The sequence below is a fragment of the Elephas maximus genome, chromosome 15, assembly GCF_024166365.1.
Source record: "Elephas maximus indicus isolate mEleMax1 chromosome 15, mEleMax1 primary haplotype, whole genome shotgun sequence".
Lineage (NCBI taxonomy): Eukaryota > Metazoa > Chordata > Mammalia > Proboscidea > Elephantidae > Elephas > Elephas maximus.
In genome coordinates this window covers 59,075,697-59,088,634 of record NC_064833.1, presented here as the reverse complement: position 1 = coordinate 59,088,634, position 12,938 = coordinate 59,075,697, and positions in this window count along the sequence as shown.

Sequence of the window (12,938 nt, the reverse complement as noted above, 5' to 3'; positions counted from 1 at the left end):
AAAAATTACATAGAGGACATAATGGTTTGGTACATGAGCATGTATCATTCTTGAGTATGGACTTGTTTGGACAGGATTCTATTTTCAACTTAGAATTGAATGCCTACCCTACAACACTCATTAATTTATACATTCAAGTGCTGAGTAAAAATGCTGAATTAAAACAGACACAGCTCCCATCCTCTGGTAAACAAAGGACTCAATCTAATTACAGATTGGTGGAAGGTGTGTGTGAAAAGAACTAAGAGAAAAATAAGAAAGAATTATTGGAAGAGGGAGCAAAGATAGACTATCTCACAGCTATACACCTTATTTATCATGTATACAGATATGAATTTGTATTATTATTTTATTGCCAGTAGAATGAAAGTATCATTAAGGCATGGTGTTTTTCTGTCCAGTATCTCAGAATTCGAGACTAGTCCCTGACACCTTATAACCACTCAGATATTTGAATTGAGGGCAAGAATCTATGAAAAATGAAAGAAGAAAGGGAGGGAGAAATGGTTGAATAAGTAAATCTTAATTCAAAGATGAAGTAACCTAGGTTCAGTGAGATTGATTTTCTGAGGTCATCAGGTGAGTTTATTCAATTTCTTATGCTAAGAAAATATATTTAGAAACATTTCTTTGAAGTGAGATAATAACAAGGTCAAGATTTCTTTGTGAAGAATTAAAGTAAATTCACTCTCAATAATATGTTATCATGCGCTACTATATATTTTTTTTCCTCTTTACATCAGACAATAATCTTAAATTTAAAGAAAAAAATGATGGAACTCAGTCATTTCAAGGGCAGATCCTTTGTAAACTATCCCCTGTAAATCTATAGCAACTAGTACCATGCCACACTCCCAGCCATTCTTCAATATAATGATGCTGATGATGAATAGCATAATTTTCTCAACAAGGCAAATTTCAAAGAACTTACAGGTCTTTGCTAAATAACAGAATACTGAGCTTCATCTAAATTTAAGTACTGCGGTCGCTACTACTCCTTGGCTAGTGATCATTTTAAGTGTTTCAAGTGCGTTTTATTGGCTAAAATATGCAGAGTTACTTTAATTATTAGGGCTGATACTTGTTATATGTAAATCTTATGTCCTTACTAGATTTGAATATATTTTAGAAGAATTCAGATTAGGTTTAATTTTATTGCTTTAATAAGTAGTCATGAATACTCAATGTATTTTGCATAAGCCTTAAGATACTAGCCAAATTCATCAAAGCTGACATAGTACAGCTAACATTTTTAGGTGCCAATCATGGTTTTAAGAAGTTTCCTCATTCTATATAACTTAATCTTCAAAACAATTCTATAATGTAAGTATAGTTATGCCATTATATGAATTATAAACAGAACTTGACCAATGTATACAGGTAGTAAGTAGCAGATACAGGATTCAAATCCATGTAGCCTGACTCTAGAGCCTATACAAATAAACACTGTATAGTGATGCCTACAGGGCATTTCATTTAACACTATTTAATCCTCAAATAACTTATTGTAGATAACTTTTCATAGAGCTCTTATCTCTTATACTATTTGGTAACTGTTGATTTAGTGATATTTCTCAAGTTTTTTTTTTTTTTCATGTAACTATGCGATAATATAGGAGCAAGTCTCCATTTGTTGAAATTTGACTCACCAGTATTTTCTGCAACAATGGGCTCAAACATAACAATGATTGTGAAGGTGGCACAGGACTGGGCAGTATTTCGTTTCATTGTACAGAGTTGCTATGAGCCAGAGCTGACTGAGCGGCACCTAATGACAACAACATATTTTCTAACATCTAAGGAATTATTATTTTCTTTTTATTTAGCAACATAGGAAAGAAATTGTGTTAGAGGTAATCTATTTCAATTGAAGTTCCAAGTCCATGCAACTTTACGAAAATCAGTCAATGTTTCTGTGCTTCAATTTTGTTATCTGTAAACCTAGAGATAATACCTATTACACGATTTTGCAGAAATTAACAAAATCTAGGATACAATGCATTTATCAAAAAAATTAATACACAGCAGACACTTAGAAATAGAAGCTAATCTTATCAATACAAAAACCTGTTGCCACCGAGTTGATTCTGACTCATAGTGACCCTATAGGACAGAGTAGAACTGCCCCATATGGTTTCCAAGGAGCACCTGCTGGATTCAAACTGCTGACCTTTTGGTTTGTAGCGTAGCTCTTAACCACTATGCTACCGGAGTTTCCATCTTATCAATAAGGTGTCTCTATTACACTATATTGGTATTAATAATGACTTCAACAACGACAATATCTAAAGCTTAGGTCAAGTTAGAAATCATTATTATGTTAAACAGATTCTGAAAACAGATGGTAAAAACTAGCTGCTACTGATTCTTATTCCACATTTTCCCATTGAAACACTCATGAGAATATTAATTTAAAAATTTTTTAAAAAAGCAAAGGCAGTATAATGCAAGAAAATAGTATCATTGATGAATGACCTGACAGAAATCACGCACACACACACACAGAAACACACACACACAAACTCCATTTATCAAAGCACTGAAGTGGATTGGAAGCATACCCAGGGTTGAAAAGCTGATTCTACTCACCCCCCTGATTCAGGAGTTGCAACTGAGGGAATCTTGTCTTGCCTCACCCCTTCCACCTCTCCCCACACACCCTTCATCATCTCTTTAATGTCTCAAAAGTGCATTCCCTAGAACATTTTTTGGAGTTATTAAAATGAGCACTTGGAAAACACTATCCCAATATAATTAACTTTACACAATTCCACGTATGGGTCCAAAATCCCTTAACTAACTAAAATCTTTGGGACAAGACGTGTTATTTGGAATTAAGATTTTTTTCCCCTTTGGACTTAAAAAGGAAATGAAGTTCAAATGCAATCTATGAGGCAATAATCAAAGCACTGTGTATAAACATTCACACTAAATGTGGAATAAAGGCCATAGATTGTCTCATATCAATTTAGTCTGTCTTCCTACTAAATTATGCAAAAAAATTGTAGTTAAGGCTTTTGGCTTTTAGAATTGTATCTACTGGGATGTGAACCTGTGTTATAACCCTTCCATTTAGAAAGTCAAAATGCAAATTTGCATAGTAAGTCTCTGAATAGTCCTACAATATAGAAAACTGTTTAACTTGATTTGGCTGTTGTATAACATTGAATATTCCTTCATTTTTTCACACTAAATCTTGATTATCAGGCTTCATGCTAGTAGCAAGAATTCAAGGGTGAACAAGACAGAAGATGTTCTGTCCTCATTATACTTATAGCCTAGGAGAAACAAAAGTCACTAAGAGATAACTGCATGAATAATTAGACGATTGCAGTATGATGGATCTTTTTTGTGTGAACTTTCTAGCCATGGTTGTGTAACTCCCACCCAGGCAATTGGATGGGATTGTGCAGATAGGGTATTTGTAGTCCACCAAAGGGATTGGTTGGTTTTGCCACCCTGCTGGGCTTGAAATAAGCTACCCCAGAGGTAGGAAAGAGGAACCCACCACCACCAAGGAAGAACAGCCAGGAGCCAGCACAACCTTTGGATCCAGGATCACTGTGCTGAGAAGCTCCTGGAACCGAGAAACAGAGACAGAGAACTGTAACATTAAGGCAGCAAGAAGCGACAGCAGAGACCTGGCAGCAGAGACCCAGCAGCAGAGACCTGTCAGCAGGAGACGATCCGGTGGGCTTCCTGGCCCACAGAGAGAAAAAGCTGAATGCCTTTGAGCAGAGGCCTAGGGCCAGAGAGAGGAGTGCCTGCAAACATGGCTGGGAAGAGGCTCTCCTAATGGAAGAACTATACCCTGAGCCTGAATTGTAACTGTTATTCCCCTAATAAATCCCATAATCGTGAGTATTGTCTAAGAGTTCAGTGTGGCCATTGCAATGAATTATCAAGCCCAGCAGAGAAGTAGAGAGGGCTGTGGGAGGGATGGTTGGTGTCAGAATTGGTAAAGATGGCGGAGAGAGGAGGCATGTCTGACACCCACCTCATAGGAATCAGCCTTGGGCTGTTGGTCTTGATTCTCCTTCCCCCTTGTGAAGTTAGAGGAGGTCAAACGCTGCCACCACAGCGTTTTTTACAACAATCTTAATTGGAATGAGAGTTACAAAGGCTTAAGAGGGAGTGTGCTGAGAGACTTTAGTGAGGTTCCTATCCTAGTCTATGAAGGAAGAGAATGTGTTTTTGAGAAAGTGGTATTTAAGTTGTGAGTTAGAAACGGGGTTGGGAGAAGAGAAGGTCTAAGGGGAGGCTATGAAGTTTGGAGAGCAGAGAGAAGGGAAGGAGTGTTCTAAAGTGAGGTTGGAGCTTGAGCTGGGGACCAAATTGTGTAGGGCCTTGTGAACAGCACAGTGGATTTAGGCCTTTATCCTAACAACAGTACAAAGCCATTGATGGATTTTTAAATGGATCATCATGCTCAGACTTGCATTAAAAATATTACTGTCTTTAGCAAGGGAAATGTATCAGAGTGTGGGAGATGAGTTAATGGGCTATTTTGAGAAATACTGCTTTATCAGCAACTCTATGGGGAGGTTGATTCAGGAATTGTAATTCACAGCAAGAAAACACAACTAGTAGTTTTTAAAAATGGACTTTAAAATTGGAAATAAATTATTTTTGTGCCTGATAAAAGGTATCATAAACATAGACTCACACTAGAGATGGATACAGAAATAAATAAAACAAAAGACAGACAAAAAAGTGTAATTCTAATATTCAAGAGATTTTACATGTTGACAAGAAAAAAGACAAAAAACTTGTTAAATAAATGTTTTATATATATACCTTATTTTTACACAAGTAACACAGGCCAGTTATGTTTGTTTGCAACTGTGCGGTCCCCCCACAAGTAAGTGCCGCTATGCTAATATTTTTTTCACAGCAACATGTAAAAAAATTGGCATAGTAAAAAAAAAAAATGGCATAGTAGCACATGTAAAAACACCTCATGGGGGAGGGTGCGGTTGGCAAACATAGGGTGTGTTATTTGTGTAAATAGACGGTGTATGTTTTGTCCAGCAAAAATATATTAAACAGTTTTCAACTTCTATAGCAGCCAAGAAAATGCGAACTGCTGAAATAGATTCAGGTGCTAGGGTTTTATGTTATATTTTTTTCATAAGATAGCTGTCACCAACCCTTATTATCCAATGGCAGTTAACTTAGTGAGAATGTATATAACCTGATTTCTGCAATCAGAATTGCTGATGTCTTAGATCTATGTTACAGGGAAGTGATATTTCAGACCTAAAGTTTAAGAGAATTGTTCAAAATTCAGAACCATATTCTCCGGGATACCACTGAAGGAAATAAATAGTTATGGTGAATTAGAAGATCCAACCAAATACTCTGTAAAATAAACATCCCAGAAAAGTTCTGAATATGCAGTATTAGTGCTTTACCTGGAAAAGTATACTGTTTCTAGAAATTAGGATCTTAAAGTATTAACGTAATCTTTTTTACTATCAAACTAATCATATAAAAAAAAATCATATAGGTACTTAATAATAGCAGTTCGTAAAGTATCATGAAAACCTATGTCAACGGGAACCTCTATGGACTCCAAGATTTGCGAAATCACAGGGCAGAGGGAAAGGACTACACAAATAAATCAAATATAGGAAAACTAGTGCTCTGAGTTCTCATGGAAAAATTCAGTATTCAATATTTTTGTTCAAATATAAAGGGAAATTATTTTATTTATTTTTGTGTTTGTTTTAAGGGTAGCAGAGTTTGTTTTTATCCCTTTGTTCAAGAAACCTCAATATAAACAGCACATTAATCTGAAACTTCAGAAATCAGTTAAAAATATATATATATAAAACCTGATGAATTTTGTTCTCCTGTCACACTGGTACATCTGTACAAGTTCCTTGGTAGTATTATATGTCAAGGGCTTTATATTGTGTGCAGCCTTGGACTGATAAATGACTTGAAAAGTGTACTTACACTGCACTTGCCATTATTTCAATCTAAAAAAATTGTAGGATTGAATGCTCTATAAGTACCCACGCTCTTAGGAAATCGCAGTGCTGTATTTACCTTTGTTTAAAGACTTTAAAGCCATGAAATGCTGTATAACTAGCTGCTTCTTTCCCAAGAAAGCCTAAAATCAAGGCTGTTGTTAATTGATTCTATCTTCATTTTGTGTAATGTACAAATTAAAAATCTCCTTCCTAGTTCATAGAAACTTGAGTAAAGTAAACTACTTCATTGACCAATGCTATTGATTTCAACTATTAGTTCAGCATGATGTTAGAATGGTAACTTGGACATATTTTCTGAAACATGTATTTTTTAATTGAGAAAGATAAAGTAATATAATTTTATCAGTGAAGCATAATCTGTACAAGTCATTTTATCTTTTTATTCCAGTTAAAATTAAATTTAGATGAATTATGACCAAGGTTTTGTTTTACATAAAACTCATCATTCAGATATGTATTTACAAGCAGTAACAATTTCATCCATTACACATAAAATGAAGGTTTGTTTTATTTTGCTTCATTTGATTTTATTTTTATCCAATAATTTTTGGAGGTATAAAGATCAACAAAAATAATTGTACTATAAAATTATAAATCAATGATCAAATCTATTAATGGAAAATGTCAAGAGAATGGTGTGAGGAAAAAAAAAAAAAACTACAAGTCAATGAGAGTTACTTTAATTCTGACCCTGAGTTGCAGTATGGAGATGGACATGCCATTTGGAGTGCCCTTTACCAGATTTTTCACCTGAGAATAAATGTCATCATCATACCCATCATCTACCATACAAGGACAATGCAGGGTTTAATGAAAGTACTTGCAAAGTATTTTGACTGCTTAGAGGAAAGATGCTTTATTAACCTGAGAACTTTTCCTTGAGGCTTGAACATGTAAGATATAATGTGAAAATACTCCGTTTTATTTTCAGATTTATTACATCTTTTTTTTTTTTCCCTAAAGGCACAAGGATAAAAACACGGTTTTTCTTCTAAGAAGTGTAACTATCATCCTTCTTAAAGTATATGAGGATAGAAACTAACAGAACATCTGTGACTATTAATAATACTTAGGATTTCCAAGGAAAACAAGATTATAATAAGTATGGATATTAAATAAATTATTTCTTAGCTTAGAATAATCAATGCTATGAACCGGTAGCTTTAGTTTAATTTTATTAAGTTCACTGAAGATAAAAATCCTTTTAGATTTGAACACTCCCCAGCGAGACGCTGATCAGGGAGTGCGTAGATATCAGAATTCTGTCTCAGAATTGAGATAAAAAATAGCAATCTGTACATATGTTATGTCCCCCCCTTCTTTTTATTTTTCAGATTTTGAACTCATTCCCATGAAATTAGAGAATATTTAAACCTCTGGAATTCACATTCTGTATTTGATGTTGTTGCTGATTGACAATCTCTATCTTTCTTCTTACTTGTTAAAGGAGAATCCATTGTACAAAACCCATATTTAAAGGTATATGGACTTTTCCATAGCTTACTAAGAAAGTTGACTAACAAAAGAAGTATTCAGCTATTGATAGTGCAAGTCAAGATTTCAAATTATTTTCAGTTTAATAATCAAAGACCTTGAGAGATGATCTGATTCAGTGACACGCCTAAGTCCACGATTACACTCCATTATACGTGCATCACCATTTCTTTTTTAAAGTGTTGCAAAGGTGGCAAAGTCATTAAAAATGATGGAATATTATTAATTTCGATATGACTTCATTCATATAAAGTCCGTATTTCTTTGATCTCTTACAGATGTATTCTCCTTGAACATATGAAAAAAGCACTTAAAGTTCTGTTTCTTAGCTACACATACTCATTTATTTTATATATCTAATTTCATTCATAAGCTTTTTCCAATAAAATTCATTTCCAGTCATGGCAAAATTCATGTGGCAAAAGAAGCTGCATTTATGGTAAAACAAAGTGAGTGACAAAAACTGCAAATAAGGAGGCGGAGCCAAGATAGGGGAATAGACAGATGCTTCCAGCGAGCCCTCTTTACAATAAAGACCCGAAAAAACAAGTGAAACGAGTATATTTGTGACAAGCTGGGAGCCCTGAGCTTCAAAGGCAGGCTTAGAAAATGAACCGAGGACCAGGGGGAGGAAGAGACCATTCAGAAGTGGAGAGGAGTCACTGGACCTGAATTGTGGGGAGCCCTCAGGCACCATTCCCAGAGCAGCCCTGGCAGGCTGGTACTAGCGTTCAGCTGCAGTTTCCTCAGGAAGAAGCAGCCAGCAACACAGCCTACTCACACCTCCGGAACCTGAGGTGAATGGTGCTCACAGCAAAAGCAAAGTACTTGGGTATATTTTAACGTGCCCCCCACACGCAAAATGGCTTCAGTGGATGAATTCCCTGGGCCTGAGATAGGCACTGTTGAGCACCTAGAGCCATCCTCCCAGCCTTGGGGAAGGAAAAAAATTGCATTTCGGGGAAAAGAAAATTTGCTACCTCCACTAACCAGGGGAGCACAGGACAGAAGCGGCTCCTGTCCAGGCATAAACCATCCATGAACTTTAAGCACATTTCCCTTCTTCATGGACCGGTGTGCGCCTGTTTCGGGAGAACAGGCCCTTGTTGACAGACTCCAAACATTTCAGTTGTGCGGTGGAGAGGTGTGTGTTTGATGTTTGACATTGCTTTGCCTATTAAACAAGGTCCTCACCTACCCACATCAGGGACCTAAGGACTGGTAGTTCCACTCAGGTCACCCAGCCACCCGCGACAGGGGTCCAAAGATAACTGGTACCTCCCAGTCCTTACAACCAAAAACTTTGGGTGGCCATGGTCTGTCTGCAGAACCCACCCACCTGTATGCTCTAGGGAACAGGGATACACTTTCCTCAGAGACACTCAGGGGTCAGTTCTCAGCCCCCTGCCTTGTTCAGAGCATGACCCACTGCTGCAATCAGATACCAGTACATAAGCCAATTATGACTGCCCCTCTAAAACTGTAGGACAGAGCCTGTACCACACACTTGATGATCAGCTACCTGGAAACCTGAGCTGAATTCATACAAGAAAACTGAATGGACTCCTAGAATGATATACCTGATAACAGCTCTAGCCATCTGGGGACAGGATGTCAGTTCCAAAGGCAAAAATAATGAAACTAGCTCACTCAAGCAACCCATGGGGTATACTAAAACAAAACAAAGCAAGAAGCTACAACACACTAACCAAGCATAAATTAATACAATAACCTATAGATGGCTCGGAGAAAACAGTGAATATCGAGTCACATAAAGAAACAGATCATGATCACCTTACCAGGCTCTCAAAACAAAGAATCCAGGGATCTTCTCGATGAAAGTGCATTCCTGGAATTACCAGATCCAGAATGCAAAAATTTAATATAGAGAACCCTTCAAGACATCAGGAAGGAAATGAGACAAAATGCAGAACAAGCGAAGGAACACACAGATAAAGCAATTGAAGAAATTAGATTATTCAGGAACATAATGAAAAGTTTAATAAGCTGGAAAAATCCATAGACAGACACCAATCAGAAATTCAGAAGATTAACAATAAAATTACAGAAGCAGACAACTCAATAGAAAGTCAGAGGAGCAGAATTGAGCATGCACAAGCTAGAATCTCTGAACTTGAAGATAAATCACTTGGCACTAATATATTTGAAGAAAAATCAGATAAAAGAATTAAAAAAAATGAAGAAACCTTAAGAATCATGTGGGACTCTATCAAGGGAAATAACCTACGAGTGATTGGACTACCAGAACAGGGAGGGATAACAGAAAACACAGAGAGAATTGTTGAAGACTGGTTGGCAGAAAACTTCCCTGATATCGTGAAAGATGAGAAGCTATCTCTACAAAATGCTCATTGAACTCCACATAAGGTAGATCTCAAAAGAAAGTCACCAAAAAAAAAAAAAAGAAAAGACATATTATAATGAAACTTGCCAAAACCAAAGATAAAGAGAGAATTATAAGAGCAGTGAGAGGTAAACAAAAAGTCACCTACAAAGGAGAGCCAATAAGATTAAGCTTGGACTACTTGGCAGAAACCATGCAGGCAAGAAGGCAATGGGATGACATATTAAAAAAATTAAAGGACAAAAATTTCCTGCCAAGAATCATATATCTGTCAAAACTGTCTCTTAAATATGTAGGTGAAATTAAGACATTTCCAAATAAACACAAGTTGAGGGAATTTGTAAAAACCAAACCAAAACTAAAAGAAATCCTGAAGGGAGTTCTTTGGCTAGAAAATCAATAATATCAGGTATCAACCCAAGACTAGAACACTGTGCAGAGCAACCAGAAGTGAACCCAGACAGGGAAATCCAAAAAAACAAAGCAAGATTATTAAAAAATAAAGAAACTCAAAACAGGGTAAAAGTGATGTTATTATATAAAAGAAGACAGCATTAGAATAATAAAGAGGGACTAAGAAATGTAATTATACCTTCCATATGGAGATGAAGATACAGCGGTACAAAGAAATAAAAGTTAGGTTTCAATTTAGAAAAATGGGTAAATAATAAGGTAATCACAAAGGAGACAAACTATCCCACTCATCAAAATAAAATACAAGAAAAAAACAGACTCAGCAGAAACAAAATCAACAACAACAAATATGAGGAAAGGACAATATATAAAAATAATCTACTCAGCACTAAAACTCAAAGGTTGGAAAAAGATATATCAAGCAAACGACAATCAAAAAAGAGCACAAGTGACAATATTAATTTCTGACAAAACAGACTTTAAAGTTAAATCCATCAGAAAGGATAAGGAAGGACACTAAATAATGATTAAAGGGACAATACACCAAGAAGGTATAACATTATTAAATATTTCTGCACCCAATGACAGGGCTGCAAAATACATAAAACAAACTCTATCAGCATTGGAAAGTGAGATAGACAGCTCCACAATAATAGTAGGAGACTTCAAAACACCACTTTCGGTGAAGGACAGGATCCAGAAAGTAGCTCAGTAAAGACATGGAAGATCTAAATGCCACAATCAACCAACTTGACCCTGCAGACATATATAGAACACTCCACCCAACAGCAACCAACTATACTTTCTTCTCTAGTGCACATGGAGTATTCTCTAGAATAGGCCATATATTAGGTCAAAAAGCAAGCCTTAGCAGAATCCAAAACATTAAAATATTACAAAGCATCTTCTCTGACCATAAGGCCATAAAAGGGAAAGTTAATAACAGGAAAAGCAGGGAAAAGAAAACAAACACTTGGAAACTGAACAATATCCTGCTCGAAGAAGACTCTGATTATAGAAGACTTTAAGCATAGAATAAAGAAACTCATAGAATCCAATGAGAATGAAAACACTTCCTGTCAGAACCTTTGGCACACAGCAAAAGCGGTGTTCAGAGGCCAATTTATATCAATAAATGCACTCCTACAGGAAGAAGAAAGGGCCAAAATCAAAGAATTATCCCTACAACTTGAACAAATAGAAGGAGAGCAACAAAAGAAATCCTCAGGCACCGGAAGAAAACAAATAAGAAAAATCAGAGCTGAACTAAATGAAATAGAATACAGAAAAGCAATTGAAAGAATTAACAAGATTAAAAGCTGTTTTTTTGAAAAAACCAACAAAATTGATAAACCACTGGCCAAACTGACAAAAGAAAAACAGGAGAGGAAGCAAAAAACCCAAATAAGAAATGAGATGGGCGATACTACCACAGACCCAACTGAAATTAAAAGAATCATATCAGATTACTATGAAAAATTGTACTCTAACAAATTTGAAGACCTAGAAGAAATAGATAAATTCCTAGAAACATACTACCTACGGAAACTAACACAAACAGAGGTAGAACAACTAAATAGACCCATAACAAAAGAAGAGATTGGAAAGGTAATCAAAAAACTCCCAACAAAAAAAGCCGTGGTCCAGAAGGCTTCACTGCAGTTCTATCAAACTTTCAGAGAAGAGTTAACACCACTACTACTAAAAATATTTCAGAGCATAGAAAAGGACGGAATACTACCAAACTCATTCTATGAAGCCACCATATCCCTGATACCAAAACCAGGTAAAGACACCACAAGAAAAGAAAATTATAGGCCTATATCCCTCATCAACTTAGATGTAAAAATCCTCAACAAAATTCTAGCCAATAGAATTCAACAACATATCAAAAAAATAATTCACCATGACCAAGTGGGATTCATGCCAGGCATGCAGGGATGGTTCAACATTAGAAAAACAATAAATGTAATCCAACACATAAATAAAACAAAAGACAAAAGTCACGATTTTATCAATTGATGCAGAAAAGGTATTTGACAAGGTTCAACACCCATTCATGATAAAAACTCTCAGCAAAACAGGAATAGAAGGAAAATTCCTCAACATTAATAAACGGCATTTATACAAAGCCAACAGCCAACATCACCCTAAATGGAGAGAGCCTGAAAGCATTCTCACTGAGATCAGGAACCAGACAAGGATGCCCTTTATCACCACTCTTATTCAACATTGTGTTGTGTTGGAGGTCCTAGCCAGAGCATTAGGCTAGATAAAGAAATAAAGGGCATCCAGATTGGCAAGGAAGAACTCAAAGTATCTCTATTTGCAGATGACATGATCTTATACACAGAAAACCCTTAAGGAATCCTCCAGAAAACTACTGAAACTAACACAAGAGTTCAGCACAGCATTGGGATACATGATAAAAAAAAAAAAAAAAAAGATAAACATACAAAAATCTGTTGGATTCCTCTACACCAACAAAAAGAACATTGATGAGGAAATCACCAAATCAATGCCATTTACAGTAGCCCCCAAGAAGATAAAATACTTATGAATAAATCTTACTAGGGATGTAAAAGACTTATATAAAGAAAACTACAGTACACTTCTGCAAGAAACCAAAAGAGACTTACATAAGTGCAAAAACATACCTTTCTCAT